The following is a 22,645-nucleotide window of genomic DNA, read 5'->3' as shown; positions in this document are numbered from 1 at the left end:
GCCCATTAGCAGCTCTGTGATCTGGGACTGTTCTCTTACCCTCTCTCAGTCTCAGTTTCCGCCTCTGTACAACGAGAGGTCCTATCTCTTAGGTCCTTTCAATTTTTAAACTCTGGGATGTGGTGGCAATTAAATATGTAATGACATGTCAGTTCTCAGTTTGTGACAGCATTGCTTTAAATTTAAAAATCCACGGCTTGAATCTTCCCTCCAAATCTGTTTAAGGGTGGAAAGTACAAACAGCATGATAACATATCTGGGTGAGGGAGAGAACAAGGTGCTTTGGTGCACCACAAAGTAACAATTTTATAAGCAGCTGATTCTTATGAAATCTTAAGTAAATTAAATATTGTGAAGCAAATAGTATTCTTAATGCATTACAGATTCTTTGAGCCACTCCTGAAATTTTCGCGAACCAAGAAGAATTTTAGTATTTGGATTTGACTAACATTTATCCAAGCCCTTAGTCTGTACTGATACTGTGGTAGGTGTGTTTACATCCAGTATTTCAACACTTCATGATGCGACTGTTTTAATAACCTGGTTGCCGCTGGTCCACCCTTTCCATTCACCTTTAGTATTTTCTTCTCCAAATCCATCACGGATATCTGCCATCACTATGCTTCTTTTTTCTCCCCTTGAATTCTGATTTCATCATCACAAGATCTGTTCAGAAACTTTCAATAGTTCTCTCCTGTTTCTTATTTCTAAAGCCTTGCATACTCTGACCCTAACTCATCCAGCTAAGTTCATTTCTTATTACCGCTAAGTGCAACCACCACTTCAGTCCGGGTGGGATAGTTTCAACCATATTTATTCCTGGTTTCAAGTCTTTTTGTTTGTTTAGAGACAGAGTTTCTTTCTGTTGTCCAGACTGGAGTGCAGTGGTGCGATCACAGCTCAAGAGAGCCTCCTGTCTCAGCCTTGCCAGTAGTGAGGACTTCAGGCAAGCACCACCATGCCTGGCAAATTTTTAAATTTTTAGTAGAGATGGGGGGTCTTGCTATGTTGCCCAGGCTCAAACTCCTGAGCTCAAGCAGTCTTCCTGCTTTGGCCTCCCAAAGTGCTGGGATTACAGGTGTGGGCCACTGTGCCGGGCCCCAAATCTTCATTTATGTTGTTCTTGTGTGGAATGCCCTTCTTCATCCCCTCCTGTTCTCCAAACTTTGTAGACACTCAGTTGAACCCATTTCATGGGTCCCTGCTGAAGACATGCCACTTCTACCAAGCCTTTCTCCATATTGTTCCACTTTTTTGTCCTCTGATGGCCTAAATACCCTGCAGTAACACTCAGGTGCTTATCTCTTACTCATTGTTGTCTTTTTTTCCTGCTGCAAATGTGTTCAAGAAATGTTTATTAAGCACCTAATATGTACCAGGTGCCTTGATAGGAATACCAGGTAGAGCAAGACAAATGCAAACATTGCTCTTATTTCTTCAAATATTTTTTCTTTGCATTCTCTTGCTCCTCTCCACTGGTGACTATTGGAGTCGTGTGCATGTACATAGTATACATGTATATTGAGCTAACTGGCATTGTCTCACAGCTCAATGATGCTCTTCTTTTTTTCAAGGTTTTCTTTATGTTTCCTTTTGGATAATTGCTAGGTTTTCATGTTCATTAATCTTTTTTCAATATCTAATATTGAAATCCTGTCCAGTTCATTCTTCATATAAAACATTGTAGTTGTTGCTTCTACCAGTTTGATTTGGGTGTGGGTGTGTGTTTTACATCTTTTATATTTTAACATGCTCAATCTTTTCTGTAGCTTCTTAAACACATAGAATACAATTATAATGACAGTTTTAATGTCCTTGTCTACTAATTCTATGATCTACACTATTTCTGGCACAGTTTGTATTGATTGATTTTTCTCTTCATTACCGTTCATAATTTCCTTCTTCTTGCATGCCTGGACACTTTTTTTTTTTTTTTAAACAAAATGGTAGACTTTGTAAAATTCACTTACTTGAAAAACAATTTTGTTCTTTTGGGGTCTGATTTTTTTGTTGTTGTTGTTAGGTGGAACCAATTCAGTCATTTATGTAGGGCTAATTGTATACCACTACTAAGACAGTACCCTTCAAAGTTCCTTACCCCATACCCAATGTGAATTATGTGGTTTTTCTACTTTGGTAGGAACAGGACTGTTCTTATGAACTGGGATTGTGGATTTTTTTGGCTCTTTTCCTTTCCCTGTCTGGTAATTTGTTTCTTCTTCTTTCTTCCTTCTCCTTCTCCTTCTTCTTCTTTCTTCTTCTTCAGATGGAATCTCGCTCTGTCACCCAGGCTGGAATGCAGTGACGCAGTCTCAACTCACTGCAGCCTCTGCCTCCTGGGTTCGAGTGATTCTTGTGCCTCAGCCATCCGAGTAGCTAGGATTACAGGCACCTACTACCACACCCTGCTAATTTTTGTATCTTTAGTAGAGACGGAATTTCACCATGTTTGGCCAGCTGGCCTCAAACTTCTGTCCTCAAGTGATTCGCCCACCTTGGTTTCCCAAAGTGCTGGGATTACAGGCGTGAGCCACTGCACCCGGGTGGATGATTAACACATGTAATCATCATAGAATTTCAGAATCCCAGGAATAGGTAGAAGATCCTAGAAGTTTCCAGAGAGGATAAAAGTTATATTCTAAGGACTGGAAATCAGAACAAGATTGTACTTCTCCTCAGCAGTACTGGAAGCTGAGGCACAGAGAGCAATTAAATTTTTAGAAAAAAATATTTGCAAACTAGATTTCTATACCCAACTGTATTAGGTTTCTAGGGCTGCCATAACAAGATAAAGCAAACTGGGTGACTTAAAACAATAGATATTCACTGTCTCACACTTCTGGAGGCTAGAAGTCAGAAGTCAAGATGTCATGTGCTCTCTGAAAGTGTAGAGGATTCCTTCCTTGTCTCTTCCTCACTTTCTGGTAGTTTGCTGGCAGGCTTTTGTGTTCCTTGGCCTGCAACTGCATTGCTTCAGTCTCTGTTGTCATTATCGTATGTAAATCCGTATAAATAGGTGTATCTGTCGTCAGCTGGAAATCTTATAAGAACTTCCTATTTCAGTATGACCATACCCTAAATTAGTTGCATCATCAGTGACCTCATTTCCATATATAGTAACATTTGAGGTTCTGGGAGTTAGAACTTTAATTTTTTTTTGAGGGGAAGAGATACAGTTCACCCCATAACACCAACCAGAGTATCAATCAGGCGTGAAGGAATAATGAAAAATATTTTACACATGTAAGTTCTAAAAAATGTTAACCTTCCATACATACTTTCTCAAGAGCTATTAGAAAATATGCTCCATCAATAGTAGGAAGTGAGCCAAGCCAAGTACAGTAGCTCACACCTGTAGTTCAAACTACTCAGGAGGCTGAGGTGGGAGAATCACTTGAGCCCAGGAGTTTGAGGCTGCAGTGAGCTATGATTGTGCCACTGCACTCCAGCCTGGGTGACAGAGTGAAACTCCATCTTTAAGAAAAAAAGTTAACTGGCCAGGGGCGGTGGCTTATGCCTGTAATCCCAGCACTTTGGGTGGCTGAGACAGGTGGATCACTTGAGGTCAGGAGTTTGAAACCAGCCTGGCCAACACTGTGAAACCCCATCTCTACTAAAAATACAAAAAGTAGCCAGGGGTGGTAATCCCAGCCCTTCAGGAGGCTGAGGCAGGAGAATCACTTGAATCCAGGAGGTGCAGTGAGCTGAGATTGCACCACTGCACTCCAGCCTGGGCAACAAAGCAAGAATCTGTCTCAAAAAAAAAAAAAAAAAAAAAAGTTGGCCAATAAAGGTGTATGTAGTACAATAAAAAGAGGATCCAATATAGAAATATAGAGGATATCAAGGTGATTTCAGAATGATTACTGTATCAGGGTGCCTCACAGAAACAGAACCAATAGAATATATTTAGGTATATAGAAACGATTTATTATGAGGGATTGGCTCAGGAGGCTACAGAAGCCAAGAAATCCCATAATTTGCTGTCTTCAAGTGGGAGACCCAGAAAAGATGCTTTAGTTCCAGTCCAAGCATGAAGAACCAAGGCCTGAGAACCAGAGGGGCCTCTGGTGTAAGTACTAAAGTCTGAGTCTGAAGGCCTGAGAACTGAGAACACTGGAGTCACAAGGGCAGAAGAAGGATATCTGAGCTCAAACAGAAAGGGCAAATATGCCCTTCCTCTGTCTTTTTGCTCTATTCAGGCCCTCAGTGGATTGGATGTTGTCTATTCACATTAATGAGAGTGATCTTTACTCAGTTTACTGATTAAAATGCTAATCTGCTCTAGAAACTTCGTGACACACTCAGAAATAATGTTTTACCAGCTATCTGAGCATCACTTAGCCCAGTCAAGTTGACACGTAAAATTAATCCACCACAACTGTGAAGGGAAGCCTAGGGTAGCAGACATGCAGCTGGCAAAGAGAGCAATCCATTCACAGGGCAGGGCAGAAGTGGAGGTGAGGTGTTGCCAAGAAAAAAAAGAAATGTGCAGTTCACCAATGTGGGTGAGCATATTGATAACACATTTCTGCATTTTAGTGGAGAGTTTGGGAATAAAGTGGTGATAGACACATAGAAAACTAAGCAAATGGGAGGAAATAAAGCAATTATTAACTCCAAAAAAACCTAAAAAGCCATGTAATAAAGGAAATATATAGAAGGTGGATCAGCTGCATACAACATATTCAGCAACTTTTACTTTTTTTAAGTATAAACCCTGTAATGCTGTTTGCATTTTTAAAAAGACATTTTAATAAAAATGAAAATTAATAAATAGCAATCACAATACTAAAGATAATATTTGATGTATTTTATTTTGAAATCTTTAATTTGTATTGGCCTCATGTTTTCAGTTTGAAATCTTTGCTCTTGGGAAGGGGAATAAGAAAACTTCATTATAAGCACAATTTGAATGCTTGAAAAGCACAGACTTATTAGGTTTAAAGCAGTGTTTAATGATTAGACAATTTTCATTTAATAGATTTGTAAATCTGCTTTATTTGGTATTTGAATCTCATTGTGCTGTAGTCTGTGGATTTGCTACCCATGATCAGATACTCACCCCTGGTTCAATCAACTCTATCTGGTACAGTGGAAGTAGTGGTTCACCCAAGTCTCTGATAAGTCTGGAGACAGAACATTTTCCCTTAGAAAGGGCTAGAGTACAGCAGGCAATGCATTTGGCCTATCTAATATAGTACATTACATATACATTTGGGAAAAATGTTGCAAATTCCATAAGCGTAGCAGCCTGACATTATGGGAAAAGCACAGGACTAAATGTCAGGAGAGCTGGTTACTTATCATAGATAAGCCACCTTGTGATAGTGTGATCTGGACAATATCACATTCTCATTCTAGACCTGTTTCCTTATTTGGCACGACAACTGAATAAGATCTGTCTGAGCCAGCCGCAGTGACATCCACCTGTATGCAGTCCCAGTTCTTGGGAGGCTGAGGCAGGAGGATGGAGGCCAGGAGTTTGAGGCTGTATGATTGTGCCTGTAAGTAGCCACTGTACTCCAGCCTGAGCATCACAGCAACACCCTAACTCTTTAAAAAAAATCGGTCAGCATGTAAAAATTACTTGACTCTGTATCAATAAAGTAATTAATATAAATATGTATTTATTTAAATACAGATTCCCTTGAACTTCATGGACTTAACAAATCAGAATCCTTAGGAGAAGGCTCTGGGAATCTGTATTTTAAAAAATCTCTAGTGATTCTGACACAGCTAGCCTGACACAGGGACCTGTGTTCAGGATTTAAAAGATTATTTCTAGGGCCTTTTTCTACTAAAATTCGGTTTCTTTATAAAACTGCAGAGACAAATTATTGAGAAAATGATTTTCATTATAAAAGAATATATAGCTCTTGCATAAAGGGCAGCATTTCTAGCTGATTTTAAATTTTATATCAATTATTTTAGGCATGGGTAAGGAAGAAAAAAGTTTTGGAAACTACTTCTGAGAGGGAAAAATATGCCTCACATTAACCAACTGGTACTTAACATACAAAATAAACAAAAGAATCAACTATTGTGTAAGGAGAGAATCCCAAAATGTTCCTCGTTAATTGAAAATTCAAGAGTATTAGCATTGGGAAAGACCTAGAGAGTCCAGCTCCCTCATTTTAAAGAAGAGAATATGGATTGCTGTCCTGCATCTCAAAGGAGGCCATTAGGAGCATGAACCAGGGAAAGCTGGTTTTCCTTTTATGCCTCTGCCAGGTTATTAAATCACCAATTCTGCTAATCAAGAATTGCTCTTTGTGTGGAAGAACTCCTCTTCACCTGTTGCTTCCTCATACTACTTCCTGCCTCAGAGATGTAGAGGAACTTTAAAATTGGAATAGGATGTTTGGGTCTAGACAAATCCCAGTGAAAGCTAAATTATGGAAATTTAGTCTTTGTATAACAAATGAAAACCCTAAGTAGGCTGCCAAGGTATAAAAGCTTTCTTAACCCGAGACATTGCAAATACAACGTACTAAGTGAAAAAAGGAGTGGGTGGGGAACAGTGGGGGTAGAAGGCTGTCTAAAGGGAAGCTAGGAAAATGGAAAGTAATATGGAGAAGCAACATGCTCCAAGTGGAGTGTTTTACTATTCCATTGCCTGTTGAACTGTAACACAAATAGGCACTACTACATAAAATAGCTATTTGAAAGAGTTATGTCATTGCAGGGTAGAACATTACTCTCAAGTAAAGACTTCTAACAGTAAAATTAAAGTCTCAATCTTCTTTTTTTAACAGAATTCCTCTGATGTACTCAGCAAAGTAAAATTTTGAATAAATTTATTCTTTTATTTGAAGTGAATGATATTGTCAAATGTTAAAGAGCCTGCATTTTAAAATAATTTAAACAATACATAAAAACACTTGGCCTAATTAACTAAACATAACAGTATGGGAAAATCTCTTCAGGAGCACCTTTGAAGGGAAATTTTATCACAGATCTCGGATCAGAACATAGAAACCCATCTGTGAGTTCCAGAGATCTAACATAAACCCTCCTTTTCCTTGTAGGATGAGTTGCAGATTCTATTAAAGTGTAAGGGTTGACTTTTTTAATGTCACTTGTTTCATCATCACTCTGTAGTACATGTAAAGGCACAGATTGATGTATTTTTCTGGCATCTTCCTGACGCACCCTTGCCCTATATAAATCGGTTTGCCAGGATCTTGTCGCTTAAATTAGCCATTGCAAACTCTTGGTCCTGCCAACACAGCCGATTGTGCCAATGTTCTCAGCATCTACTGGCACATGAGCTGTTGCCTTTTCTTTGGCTTTCTGCGTGTACCTGGGGCCATCATCCTTCCTTCACAAGGCAGCAGTCTGGCTTAGTTGTCCCTGAGAAAGACTTCAGGATTGGTTGGACTTACTCTGGCTCTCTTCAGGGCGTGCATCCTGCACAATGTATTTTCAGCCACCCAATGTATTGTTCAGGATTTGTGGTGCACATACTTGCAGATTGGCAGAGGCAACTGCCAGAGATGAGAACCTTTTAAGTTGTTGTCAAACGTCATAAAATGTGTTCCATGATTAATTTTGTGGGCACAGATTGGTTTTTGCACAGAGTCCAAAATTTAGGATATGTCACAGTGACTAAATGGCACCGGCATGCTGAATGAATTTGGAATTTGTTTTGTCAAGTGTGGGAGCAGGCACACAGATGGGCTTTGATCCAGTGGTGCTGCTTGGAATTCTCATTATAGCAATGATGTCACTTGTCACGTGGAGTAAGTGATAATGCTGCCAAATTGTGGAAAAAGCAAGGCACATAGGAAAGTACACAGACCAAGAGAAAGGACTTAGGTAGCACAGTAAGCTTTCACTATCAGATGAATGGACATTAACATTGTTTTAGGGCTGCCAAAAATATGCATAGTAAAAATACAGGCAGAAAGTAAAACTTCCAACCGAAAGGGCCCTTAAAGAAAGGTCCCTGTAATCCAGGAAGTCTTCCCTTCTTAGAGAAAATCAAGTAAAGCAAACACATCCTTGACTTTTATATTAGGCTATGAAAAAAATTTTTGAGCTGCAAGCAAGAGTCTTTCTGCAATATCTAACCAAACCCAAGCCAAAGTATTTTGCTTTATAAAAAAACCTTTGTCTATGAAGAAGTTCAGCAGTCATGCTGGGAAATTGAAAAAAACAGAAACCTTATAGTGGCAAAGAAATACAGTTTATTCTCACCAAGTGTGCACATCAGAATTCTCTGTAGGACCTTAAAAATATATTCATGATGCAGCTAAAGCAGTGCTTAGAGGGAAATTTATAGCTATAAGTGCCTGTATTTTAAAAAAAGAAAAATCAAATTGACAACCTAAATTTCTATCTTAAGACACTTAACAAAGAAAAAACTAAACTCAAACTAAGTAGCAGAAAGGAAACAACAAAAGTTAGGGCAGAACTAGAATAAAATAAAAGCAATACAGAATAGGAAAACATAGAATATAAATAAAAACAATTGAGAAAGCTGATGAAACCAAAATGTGGTTCCTTGAAAAGATCAACAAAATTAACAATGCTTTAACTAGACTAACCAGGAAAAAAAGAGGAATTGCTAAAATCAGGAATGAAAAGGGACATTTCTACCAATCTTACAAGGATAAAAAAGAATATAAGGGAATACTATAAAAATCTCTCTCTCTTGCCACACACACAGTATATACTATATATAACTGAATATATGTCATCTAACATCTAATTTGTTGAAAAATATAATTTATATTTGTCACACAATTCATGCCAGAGGACCACCATGTAAATTTTGATTGAAAAACTCTCAAGTATGGCATGAACATTTGTATTTTCTGAAAATATAAAGGTTTTTGTGACATGTACTTTTTGTTGAGAACCATTGATCTACCACATAGAAGGCATAAAAAATTGTTGAATTACAATTAAATATGCATCAATTAGAATTAGGTATAGCTGCATATAAACACAAAAATCCAGGCTGGGCATGTTGTCTCATGCCTATAATCCCAACTTTGGCATGGTCTCGGCTCACTGCAACCTCTGCCTCCTGGGTTCAAGCAATTCTTCTGCCTCAGCCTCCCCATTAGCTAGCATTACAGGCACCCGCCACAACGCCCAGCTAATTTTTTGTATTTGTAGTAGAGACTGGGTTTCACCATGTTGATCAGGCTGGTCTCGAACTCCTGACCTCAAGTGACCCACCCACCTTGACCTCCCAGAGTGCTGGGATTACAGGTGTGAGCCACCGCGCCCGGCTATTCCCAGCACTTTGGGAGGCTGAGGTAGGGGGATCACTTGAGGCCAGGAGTTTGGGACCAGCTTGGGCAACATAGCAAGACCTTGTCTCTACAAAAATAAAAAAAAAAATAGCTAGTCATAATAATGTGTGCTTGTAGTCCTAACTACTTAGGAGGCTGGGGTGGGAAGATTGCTTAGGCCTAAAAGTTCAAGGTTGTTGTATACCACTACACTCCAGCTTTGGTGGCAGAGCAAGACACTGCTTTGAAAAAAAAAAAAAAAAAGACTCTGTTTTGAAAAAAAAAAAAAACCTCACAGAAGTCCAAAATAATAGTGCATTTAAAGTGAGTAAAGGAAATCCACAGATAGGTAACTTGGTACAAGTATGACAGCCCCATAGTATCACCAGGATCCCAGTTTTTTTTCATTTTGCATCACCATCCTAGGACATGGCTTCCATAGTCAAGTTCACTCATAATCTGAGATGGCTGCAGGAATTTCAGTCATTACATGTGAGATGCATGCCAGAAAAAAAGAAATAAGGAATTGCTGAAGGGTAAAAATCACCCTTCCCAGTTGAATAAGCATCATTAAAGCACCCTTTTCAGATGTCCAACATAATATTTTGACCTGTATCTTCTTAGCCAAACTCAGTTACATGTCTCCATCTTACTGCAAAAGAACTAGGAAATAAAATCTTTTATTTTGAATGACAGAGAGCCCAGCTACAAAATCTCAACTCTGTCCCCAAGGAAGAAAGGCAAAATAAATACGGGGATAAGCCTCCAGCAAGCTTTGCCATACTACACCACAACTTCTGGAAATTACCTTTAAACCTAGTTCCTGAAGCATTCCAGGTCAATAGAATTGTTTCCCTTCATTGGAAAGTTTTCAACTTCTTAATTCAAAAACATTTACTAGCAGGTGCTGCGGGAGAGAGGAGAAATGTCAGATGTGTTCATGTCCTTGAGGAACTTTCAGGCAATTTCAGCAATTGGAAACTACACCAATGAGACAATCGGAATGTTATCTACCTGTATGTACCGAAATGCTATGTTTTATGGTTTGGACCACTACTTTATATTTTAAACCTAAAAGCCCATTGTCTGCAAACTGACTCAAACTAAATTGAAATGAGCCACATTACTGTTTCAACCCAAACTGAGTCTGAAAGCTAATATTTACTCAACTACAAACCATTCATTCAGTAGTGTGAAGATTAAACAAGCAAACAAAAAGACCCTCTCCAGATCCTCCAGATCCGTGCCTGCCTTCCTGCCTTCCTGCCTTCCTGCCTTCCTGCCTTCCTGCCTTCCGTCCTTCCATCCTTCCTGTCTCTGTTGCCCAGGCTATAGGGCTCTGTCGCCCAGGCTGCAGTGCAGTGGTGCAATCTCGGCTCACGGCAACCTCCGCCCCCCAGGTTCAAGTGATTCTCCTGCCTCAGCCTCCGGAGTAGCTAGGCTTACAGGCACCTGCCACCGTGCCTGGGTAATATATACATATATATTTTTTGTATTTTTAGTAGAGATGGCATTTCACCTTGTTGGCCAGGCTGGTCTCAAGCTCCTGACCTCAAGTGATTTGCCTGCCTTGGCCTCCCAAAATGCTGAGATTACAGGCATGAACTACCACACCCTGTTCTTAGTGTTTCTTGTAACTTCCCAGATGCGAACAAAACCTTGCAAAAAAACATTTCAATAATTTTTAGCTTCTCGATCTTCCAACTGATGTGGCCATCAAATGGCTAGTCAGAAGACAAATAGATGAAGAGAACAGCTTTATCAAATCAATTCAAACTATGACCTACTATGGTAAGACGCTGTGCTGGGGTCTAGAGGCACCAGGACTTCATCCTTCTCTCAAACAGCTTACAAACCCATTGGAAGGGGTCAGACATAGAAGTAACCAACAGAAACAAAGGAGATGGCATTAAATATTATTCTGCTCTTGTTGCTTTAGTTGTTGCTGCTTATTGCTGCTCTTGTTGCTTTAGTTATAGGGGTTTTTAACAGTTGCAAAGTGTGGTGGAGTAGTGAGTGGGGAGAAATGATTTCGCACTGGAAGTAACCAGAAAACACATTAGAGAGCAGTGTTTCTCAACCAGGGGCAATTTTCAAGCCCACAGGACATTTGGCAATATTTGGAGATATTTTTAATGGTTATGACAATGGATAGATGGATAGTGAGGGTGAGCGTTGGTACTGGCATCTAGTGAGTAGAGGTCAGAGATGCTGCTAAGCAGTTTTCAATGCATGAGACAACTCCCTACAACAAAGACTTGGCCAGCGTAAAATGTCAGTAGTACCTAGGTTGAGAAACCCTGCTTGAATAAGATGGATACATTGTACAAGGAGGATTAGAATTTTCACAAGTGGATAAATGGGGACAAGAATCCCAGAGACAGTACTAAATGAACAAAGCCCCATGGGAAAAAATATAGGCCCTGTCCAAGAAACAGGAGGGAGGGCTTCAGTGGGATATAGTTTACACAACTGAGCCTGGGGAAGCTGTAAAAGGAAAGGGGGGTTAGCATTTAGATTGGGGCTGAGAGTGCAAGACTGCTAAAGTTTGGATTTTATTCTTTTGGCCAGAGTAAGCCATTGAAGGATTTAAAAAATGGAAGCGATAGGATTAAAAGTGTGTTTTAGAAGTAAAATCAGAGGAAAAAGCTTTGATTCTCATACCAGATTGTAAGAAAGTTCCTTTAAGGGAGTCACCCTTATTTTGGGTGTTGCCTGATGTTTATTAACCTCTGGTTGTTGGAAAATAGCAAAACTGCAGACAAATTCTGCATATTTGGGCCTGGGTTGGATGGGCAGTGAGGAGGTGAGGAAGGCCAAGGGAATGAGAGAGTGGTGCAGTGCTGACGTTTATGCTGTGAGACCCTTCCTCATGGCTTCCAGAACTTCAATAATCTTTAAAAAAAACCTTACTATGCTTGTTGTGCTTGGATTTCTTGTGCAAAATGACTGTATTTGGGTTGATTGTGAAGACTGGGAGAGGAGGTTGGTGACAATGGTGCAATGGTAGCATAGAAGTAATAATTTGGATGCTTCTGTAATGGGCAGTTTCTTCTCCTTGCTTTCAGATCCTGTAGTCCTGCCCCACAGAACTGCTCATGCTTCTCCAGTTTGCCAGTCTGCATCACACCTACATACTCTTCTTTCTGCTTGGCACACTTTCCTTCTCTAACAAGCTTCTGCTCATCCTTCAAGACCCACTTCAAATGTTCCATTTTCTGCTCTGCCCTGTATACAAAATATCAATATTGTATTGTGTTTGCTAAGGTGTTTATTTTCCTCAACCAGAGAGTGAGCCCCTTCAGGGCTAAGAATAGCATTGTAATCATCACTAACTCCAACAGGTAGCAAAGCATATTACCCAATCTCCGTGATCATTTGCCAAATGAACCATGGGTAATAAGGTCAGTGAGTGGCAGAAAGATTGTGACTTTGGGCCTACATAGCCTTACATTTTCTTCTCCTTATTAATTTTATATTTTAAACTTCATCCCCTGGCTTAAACATTTCCTTCTGATAGATGATATTCTATTGGGGAGGGAAGAAAAAAAACAAAATCCAAAGTACAACTTTAAGCCTTGAGTGAATGGGTTAAAATCAGGTTTCAATATGCTTTTTAGAATACTTCCATGTAATTAACATTGACCTGCTTATTAAGAGTCCATTATTAAGGAAACAATTGTAAAAGTCATTAAGAGCATTTCCACAGATCTTAGCTGCTGACTCATCTTGCTAGTTCTCAATAAACGTGACCTGAAAATCTCTCATTCACAGTATCAGGTAAAATGTTATTTTTCTAACCATTAGGAAACATTTACCCTTGGGCTGATTTTTATGTGTTTTTATTGTTGTGGTTAATGTGAAGAAAGTCCTATACAGGAACAGCTGTGCATATGGGTCAATGCCTGGGAATGGTTTAAAGATGCCTTTTCAAAACATCTTTCCCACACTGGGATTATGCAATGCCTCTGTCTCAACAATTAATAAGTATTTCCTTTTGAGTTAAATCATGAAGTATATAGTCACACTAGCTTATTTGGAGACAGGGCAAGACTCTTCTGGCATCAGAAACCCATATTTGGAATGTTGATATTTTGTCTTTTCTGTGTTATTTCATCTTATGTTTTCCTTCAGGATTTAGTAAAATTCTTTATGAAAGTATAAGCTGGCTCAGGTTAGGGGTTTTCACATCTGCTAGGGGGCAAGGTTTAATGGGGGAGCCATTCATCCTAGGTCTGAGGAAGTGGTGAAGATGACACCAAAGTTTCAAGGGCCCCAGAGCCCTGGCAAGGTTCTGGCATGACCCTCATCCCTCATGCCCCAACACTCACAGCCTTTCTACCACAATCTGCCTAAGAGACAATCCAGGACAGTCTCACCACTCTCTTTATCCCATATTCCAAACTATGAGGTCATTCCTAATAGTCTAGATCTACATCCTGTCTGTTTATTCTCTATTCTGACCCCATTGCCCATTTCCCACTTCCACCCGTTTTCCGTGCTCTGTGGCCCATCATCGGCAAAAATCCTCGTGTTCTCAGCCTCTTCTCTTAGTGTCTCCTACACATTATTTTTTTTAACTGAAACCTGGACCTCTGAGTCCTGCTTTCTTGTAGCCTGGTTGAGTGGTGCTTGTTTTCTGTCCCACACTCCTTTGAGTTAAAGCAGGAAGCCTATAACCATTCCATCTTCCTTTAGGATAGAGTATGACTCTTGTGAGATCAGAAACACATAGCCTATATTTGGAATGTGAATTTGAGCAGAATTCTGGACTTAGCGGTGGGGAGATGTCGCCCTGGTTTTTATTGCTCCTATCAGACCAAGTTCTCTTCTCCCTTGGTGTGAAATTTAGACATCATTACCAGCTACCCTTTCTTATTGCAGTCATCTGCTGACTTTGGGTTACTTTTCACGTTCCTTGAAGATGTAAGCTCCCAGCTCATCCTCATTGTTTGTGACAATATGTCTGTCACAATTCCTAGATGATCATTTCAGCACTCTCTGGCATCTGAGTCCCTTGATCTCTTCTCCTATATGATTTCATTCTCTTCCAACCTCAGCCACTGATGCTCATGGAATGAGCCATTCATAACCTCCCCTCAACTTTGTCCTTGTCAATAATTCCTCGTCTTCCATAATCTCCGTCTCCCATCCTAGAACTAACCAGGTCCAACCCTGCTTAGTTTCTGAGATCAGGCAAGATCAGGCATGTTCAGGGTGGTATAGCCATAGATCAAAATCTCAATCTCAAGCATTCTATACTAGGCCCACCACCTCATATCTTTCCAACTCACTGTCCCTCACATCCTTAAAAATCCTTTGACCTAACACTGAATTTGTCCTACCGTCTTTCACTCTCCTTTACATCCCGTGTATCCTTACCTCCTTATCCATCTAGATCTTATAGTCTATCATAATCATCACTCACTTTATACAACTGTAACTCCCTGGAGCCTCTTTCGTGTTTTTTTCCTTCTTCGGAAAACCCCCAGTCCTAGTTATTTGCAGCCCTTTTCTTACTCTGCATCTGTTTTCTGGTTGCTGAACTTGGCTGGAGGAAAGTACCCAATCTACTGCTTGGTATCACTTTAAACTCATGAGCCCCCAAATTTAAGTGGGCCCAGCAATTCTAATTCATTCAAAGAGTTTGTGAATTCTTGCTTCACAAACACGATATCAAACTTTCTGCTCTCTCCTCAAACTTTTGCCACCTCTTAGTTCTTTATTCTCAGCTGATGGCCTTCGTTTCTTTTACACGGCAAAAAAAAAAAAAAAAAAAAAAAAAGAAAGAAAAAAAAATCAGAAGAGACCTTCCACATGTGGTTCCCATCACTTCCTCCAAATCTGCTTGTATCTTTGCCTGTGTCCCCTCATCCATTCTGTCCTCTGAGGAACTGTCCATGGGTCTGTCCAAGGCACAGCCCTCCTATTGTACACTAGGTCCCAGGATCTCACATGTACTCAAGGAGAGCACTCTAGCAGTTTTACTCTAGCCATTTTGGAGAGGCTCTCTCTTCCCGTTTTGTTTTTGTTTTTGTTTTGAGATGGAATCTCGCTCTGTCACCCAGGCTGGAGTGCAGTGGCGCGATCTTGGCTCACTGCAACCTCCACCTCCCGAGTTCAAGAGATTTTCCTGCCTCAGCCTCCCAGGTAGCTGAGATTACAGGCATGCACCACCACTCCTGGATAATTTTTGTATTTTTAGTAGAGACGGGGTTTCGCCATGTTAGCCAGGCTGGTCTCAAACTCCTGACCTCAAATGATCTACCCGCCTCGGCCTCCTAAAGTGCTGGGATTACAGGCATATGCCATGGCGCCCAGCCAAGGCTCTCTCTTCTTCCTGATCAATTTATGTCCATCAGTATATAAACATGCTTTATTTCTATATTAAAATACTTTCCCTTGATCTCAAGCTTCCCTGCAGCTACCTTTGCATTTTTATCTTCTTTATAACAAAACTTCTTCAAAGTATTGTCCATACTTGTAGTATCCATTTATGCTGTCTTATTCTCTCTTCAATAACTCTAAGTAGACTTTTATCTACACCATTCCACCAAAACAGCCCCGTCAGGGTTTCCAGTGACTTCCACATTGTCAAAGGGAATTGTCAGTTCTTAGTCCTTATCTCACTTGAAACAATTGATCACTGACTCCTTGATACATTTTCTTCACTTGATTTCTAGGATATCATCCTCTCAAGTCTGAGCACTTAAAATGTGGCGAGCTCAAATAGAGATGTCTGAGTCTTCTATCAAAATCTTCACTGACTTTATTGGGTACTGTCTCAATCTTTTTAATGGTTTCTCTTACTTGGCTTCTTAATTTTGGAGGACCCTCAGAATTCTACCCTTAGACCTGTTCTTTGTCTACTCTCACTCACTAGATGACCTCATTTGGTCTAATAACTACATACTAATAAATACATACTATCGGTGCTGTCCCATAGAAATATAATGCAAGCCACATTATAGATAGGTGAGTCACAGATATAATTTTGAATTTTCTTTTTTTTTTTTTTTTTGAGGCAGAGTCTCACTCTCTTGCCCAGGCTGGAGTGCAGTGGCCGGATCTCAGCTCTCTGCAAGCTCCGTCTCCTGGGTTTCTGCCATTCTCCTGCCTCAGCCTCCCGAGTAGCTGGGACTACAGGTGCCCGCCACCTTGCCTGGCTGGTTTTTTGTATTTTTTAGTAGAGACGGGGTTTCACCGTGTTAGCCAGGATGGTCTCGATCTCCTGACCTTGTGATCCGCCCGTCTCGGCCTCCCAAAGTGCTGGGATTACAGGCTTGAGCCACCGCGCCCAGCCTAATTTTGAATTTTCTAATAGCCACATTAAAAAATGAAAAGGGAACAGGTTAGATTAATTTGATAACATATTTTGTTCAGCCCAACATATTAAAAAATTAACATTTCAACATGTAATCAATGTAAAATGAATAATGAGTGTTTTTCATTCTTTTAAAAATATTATTTGAATTTCAGTATGCATTTGACATTTATAGCACTTCTCAATTTGAAGTAGCCACGTTTTAAGTGCTCAGTAGCTGCAAGTGGCTAGTGGCTACTATATTGGACCTGACAGACCTATATACTGGACATTGGCTTTTACTGAGTGAGATAGCCAATGGAAAGGTTTTTTATATACCAAGTTTTAAATTTAAAAAAATATATACAGATGGGGTCTCACTAGTTGACCAGGCTGGTCTCAAACTCCTGGCCTCAAGTGATCCTCCCATCTCAACGTCCCAAAGTGCTGGGATTTACAGGCATGAGCCACCATGCCCAGCCCAAATGGAAAGTGTTGGGGAGGGAAATGACATGACTACTCTTTTTTTTTTTTTTTTTTTTTTTTTTGAGATGGAGTTTCACTCTTGTTGCCCAGGCTGGAGTGCAATGGCACGATCTCAGCTCACTGCAACCTCTGCCTCCCGGGTTCAAGCGATTCTTCTGTCTCAACCTCCCAAGTAGCTGGGATTACAGGCATGCGCCACCATGCCTGGCTAATTTTGTATTTTTTTTTTTTTTTTTTTTTTTTAGTAAAGACGGGGTTTCACCATGTTGGTCAGGCTGGTCTTGAGCTCCTGACCTCAAGTGAGTCACCTGCCTCGCCCTCCTAGAGTTCTGGAATTACAGGCGTAAGCCACCATGCCTGGCCAGACTACTCATTTTTAAAAGGCCATCCTGACTGCTCTGTTGAAAATAAACAATGTGGGAGTAAGGGGGCAGCAGAGAGACCAGCTAGAAGGTTAGTACAGGTCAAAGATGAAGGAGAGAGTGGGGTAGACTGGAAGAAGTGTGACATGTTGAAGGTAGAACATGTTGAAGATTAGGTTTTCCAGATGGATTGTACAGAAAGAAAGCAGTCCAGGGTGACTCCTGGATTTTTAATCTGAACCATTGGAGGAATTGGAAGAATAGAGCTGCCTTTAGGTGAGATGGGGAGGAATGAGATCAAGAAATTTTAGAGAAGGCAGAGATCAGTAGTGCGAATTTTGGATTTGTTAAGTTTGAGTTTTCCATTAAACAAACAGACAAAAATCACAAACAACAAAAAAATGAAGATAGTTTCTGATAGCAACATGTGTCATGAAGAAAAGAAAATAGCCATAGAGTGACTGAGGAGGAGTTTCTTATACAAGCTTGTCAGTGAAAGCGTCTCTGAAGAAGGGACATTTGAACTGAGTCCTGAGTGATGAAATGAGGCCAGCCAAACAAAAATCTGGAAGAAAATCATTTTAGCTAGAGGGTACTACAAAGATAAAAGCTTGGAGGCAGGAATATCTGAGAGACAGAAAAGCAGCCAATGTGTCTGAAGTGGGTAAGATGGAGAGGCAGGCAGGGGCCAGTCACACAGTGCCTCGTCAGTCACAGTGAAGGAGTCTGGATGCTATTTTATGCACCAAAGGAAGCCTTTGGGAGGTTTTAAGCTAGACATAGCATGATCTGATTTATGTATTACAAAGAAAACTCTGGCTCCTGGATGGCGCATGGATTTGTATTATATTAATTATTATTGCTATTATTATTACAGGAGACAAAAGTAGAAGCAAAGAGAGCAATTAGAAGCTTTTACACTAACTGGGCAATACGTTATGGTTCTTTCCACTACACAGCTCTTCCTCTCTTGCCTCTAAGTCTTTCCTTGATTTCAGGGGATTTCTTGAGGGAGACAATGTGTATTCTTAGTCTCTGTGCCCTCTGACATGCCCAGCATTATGTCCTGCCCACAGCAGAAGGCTCAGTATGTATTTTTGAGTGAATTATATGGCTCTTTTCATCAAGGCTGAGGAGCACATTTTTAAAAAATATGTATTTGTATTTCTTGTACATAGCATATTGTCTGTCCCATAGTTAAGACTCAATGAACATCTGTTGGAGCGGGGCAAGACCTCACTTCAGATAACCAGTTTACTGAGAGAGATCATTGGATAGGCAGAGGCAGCAAAGAGGGTTTGGGCTTTGCTAGTGTGGAGGGTAGGAGGAAGGCAGGGAAGGTGGAGCATGTTGAGAGAAGAGAGGTGGATAAAGTCACCCAGCTTTGAGCAGGCCAAGGGTAGATTTGGTCTACATCTTTTTTTTTTTTTTTTTTTGAGATGGAGTCTTGCTCTGTTGCCCAGGCTGGAGTGCAGTAGTGGGATCTCGGCTCACTGCAAGCTCCGCCTCCCGGGTTCACGCCATTCTCCTGCCTCAGCCTCCTGAGTAGCTGGGACTACAGGCGCCCACCACCACACCCGGCTAATTTTTTTGTCTTTTTTAGTAGAGATGGGGTTTCACCATGTTAGCCAGGATGGTCTCGATATCCTGACCTCGTGATCCTCCCGCCTCGGCCTCCCAAAGTGCTGGGATTACAGGCGTGAGCCACTGTGCCCGGCCTGGTCTACATTTTAATTTCAAGCTAGCCTGGTTTTATTGATGGTGATGTGATCCCTATGTGTGGGAATAGCCGAAATGGTTTGATCACCATGGGACCATAATCCATTACCCAAAGCCTTCATTAAGCAAATAATTCTGTTCAACCTCACACATAGGCCTACAGGAATTTGCCATCCAGCACCAATACTGATGCTACAAGTCCCAGCAAACACAGGATGGCAGGCCAAATTCAAGCTTTCTGGCACTCCTTCTCTTCTGGCTGAGACTGATGTCCTCAGGCCTAATCTCAGGCTGGCAGAGAGTTAAGTGCTGGGCTGAGTCTGTGCTTTACTGCATGTGCTTGCATTTGATTCTGTCCAAAAGAGGTCTGTGGACCAGAAGGATGACATTTGGCATCAAGAAAGTAACCCAGGTGTCTGGCTCTTTTTCAGTCCCAAGGCCTTATTCTTTTCCCTCAAGTCTATGCAATCATTTGGAATCCATCACTCATCTTCCAGAGGTTTCAGTGCCTTTAGATTAGGGATCTACACCCGTAGCTGATGATCCACTGGACTACCACACTTGGCACCTGAACAGAGCCAACAGGACTGGTTACAAATTCGTTGTTAATTACTGTGTGTAATTACACTAGACCCAAGTTTGGAGGGAAACACCCTACTCTGTTGTTTTATATATGAATTGTGTATATGTTTTTAAAAGCACACCATTTTTACTTTCTAATTAGGCTATGGGGACTTGGGGTGGAAACTGTCGTTATTTAATCATGCTTTTTTCTGGGGAGGGGAGGAGAGGAAAAAATTTTCCTTTTTCTATCAACAATTGCTCTCATTTCTGCATTAACAGGGTGGAAACTTGGTTCCTCCCTCATCCCCTTTAGGCAAAGAGTCCATGGCTCAGATTCATAAAGGTTGTTGATTTTGACTTTGGGTTGCCCTACTCTGTTTTTCCCCACCTTTCATGCTACCTAATACAATACATAAGTCTTCCTAGCCAACACTCCCTAAGGGTGGGGTAAGAAACACAGCCCATTAAGAAATTTTTTTTAAAGCTTTGAGTAATCTCCTTTTTATATTCACCCAAATAAACCAGGTTGGTGGCATATTCTCCTTTGTTTTTACATCTGAGATGTACTTTAAGTAGTGCCAGAATGAATCACATTGCTTGTGTTCTTGTACCCAGCTGCAAACCATGCCAGGCTCAAGCCCAGGAACACAAGATTGCATGCAAGCAGAGAGGGTCACTGGTGTCTTTTTTTTTTTTTTTTTAGACGGAGTCTGGCTCTGTTGCCCAGGCTGAAGTGCAGTGGCTGGATCTCAGCTCACTGCAAGCTCCGCCTCCTGGGTTTGCGCCATTCTCTTGCCTCAGCCTCCCGAGTAGCTGGGACTACAGGCGCCCGCCACCTCGCCCGGCTATTTTTTTGTATTTTTTAGTAGAGACGGGGTTTCACTGTGTTAGCCAGGATGATCTCGATCTCCTGACCTCGTGATCCGCCCGTCTCGGCCTCCCAAAGTGCTGGGATTACAGGTTTGAGCCACCGCGCCCGGCCACTGGTGTCTTATCTACTCCTACTCTGCTAAAAAAATTGCATTTATTTATTTATTTATTTTTGGAGATGGAGTCTCACTCTGTTGCCCAGGCTGTAGTGCAGTGGCATGATCTCAGCTCACTGCAACCTCTGCCTCCTGGGTTCAAGCAATTCGTCTGCCTCAGTCTCCCAAGTAGCTGGGACTACAGGCGCCTGCCACCACGCCTGGCTAATTTTTTTGTATTTTTAGTAAAGACGGGTTTTCACCACGTTGGCCAGGCTGGTCTGGAATTCCTGACCTCAAGTGATCCTCCTGCCTTGGCCTCCCAAAGTGCTGGGATTACAGGTGTGAGCCACGGCGCCCGACCAGAAAATTGCATTTATTATATACTGCCCCGTCCCCATGGAGAACTCTTGGCATTCTAAAATCATTGTTGCCCATCTTTTCCTTCCCATTGAGTCAACATTTCCCCTTTCCCATCCTTTTCTCATTCCTACTTCCTAGCTTTACTATCTCCTATATAACCTGCTGAGCCTCAGTTTCCTCAGGAGTAAAATGGAGATAATAAGAAACACCTGCCTTACCAATGTCACACAGCTATTGAGGATCAAATGAGATAATGGATAGGAAAGTGCTTTATTTCTACAAATGTAGGCTATTGTCAGTGTCATTTACTTACTGTTCTTCATTAGCTAGCTACATAGTCTAGATTACCTTGTTGTGTTTCAAATGTGGAAGGCTTGCTGTTTCTGGTAAGTTGAGGACCATTTCAAAGCCTCAAGAAAATGATTGGAAATGAATCAATGTAAGAACATTTTCTTGTTGGGTAGTTCATCCAATTTTTATGTATGCTGTTTGTCTTCTTTTCATTTGGATATAGGTTGCCTTCAGCTCCCAGTACTGTGAAATAAGAGGCAATAATTATAAATCCTTTGGAGATTAAGCATTTCCATCCTCATAGCTGCTGCTTAAAATTTGATTTCCCCTTGATTTTCAATAAAAGGAGGATAACAGAATGTTATTCATTCTAATTATAAACCAACAGGAATTCTAGGCATTACTTTACAAATAGCTGCTTTCATGTCAGAATAATGAGTGTTGAGAGGAAGAGCTCTGAGCCCTTTACTATATTCTTTGTTTTCATTATTTTTATACCTGTAAGGAAGATGGACACATTGAGGGATAGAGACTCCACAGAATTGTTGTCTGAGTTGCGACAGCTTTTCACCTTCTTTTTCATTACCACATGTAACATATTTTCTGCAGGCTTTGTAAAGAAAATAATTTAAATCTATGTTTACAATTTTCACACTGACTTTAACTTATTTTATTTTTGGTTGGTGTTCACTCTGGGTATTTGAGGGTTTTAAGCTGTCTGCAAAAAGCTGCGATCTTTGTCTCCAAAGAATATTTAAGCCACTTTTGCAGAATCAGAATGTGTTAAGCGAAGCCCATCTTTACATAGGAAAAAGTAAAAGGAACTAATATTAATTGAATGTTCAGTACATGCTGGGTCTCCTGCCAGGCTCTTTACACATATCATTTTATATAATCCTCATAGCAACTCTATATTATATGATATTATCTACATTTTTTTCACAAGTAAACTAAAGTGAGCAAGTTACATTATCAGAGTTTAAAGACACCTGTGGTATATCCCTATGAAAAACCTAATTCACTATGTGTTCTGGTCTATGGCATTTACATTTTTGAAACATTTTATCTTTCCAAAATTGTAGTTACTTCCCCCTACCTTGACAGATTCCACTGTTTTTGATTTAAAAAAGAAAGTATCCCCTTCATCTGCAAAGTATAAAGATTTAGTTATATTTGAAAAGTTAAGTGCAAATCTGCAAAAATGCTAAAATAATTTATTCATAATTCAAATGGAAAGGTAAAATAATATATTAGTGCTACTGTATACATAATTTTAAGCTGATTTAACACTTTTCTTAATTACAATTTACATTACATACCTCAATATGGGTTCTGTGGAGTTTT

At 40.5% G+C, this 22,645-nt stretch overlaps 1 long non-coding RNA gene across 7 annotated transcripts in view; it reads left to right on the top strand.

Moving 5' to 3' along the window:
- Window positions 1-22,645, top strand: part of LOC123568769 (uncharacterized) — a 171,216-nt gene that overhangs the window by 248 nt on the left and 148,323 nt on the right. The window lies entirely within an intron of this gene.

Source organism: Macaca fascicularis, chromosome 14, assembly GCF_037993035.2.
Source record: "Macaca fascicularis isolate 582-1 chromosome 14, T2T-MFA8v1.1".
In the NCBI taxonomy this organism is placed as follows: domain Eukaryota; kingdom Metazoa; phylum Chordata; class Mammalia; order Primates; family Cercopithecidae; genus Macaca; species Macaca fascicularis.
The sequence above is the reverse complement of the archived record's forward strand: the minus strand, read 5'-3'. Positions and strand labels throughout refer to the sequence as shown.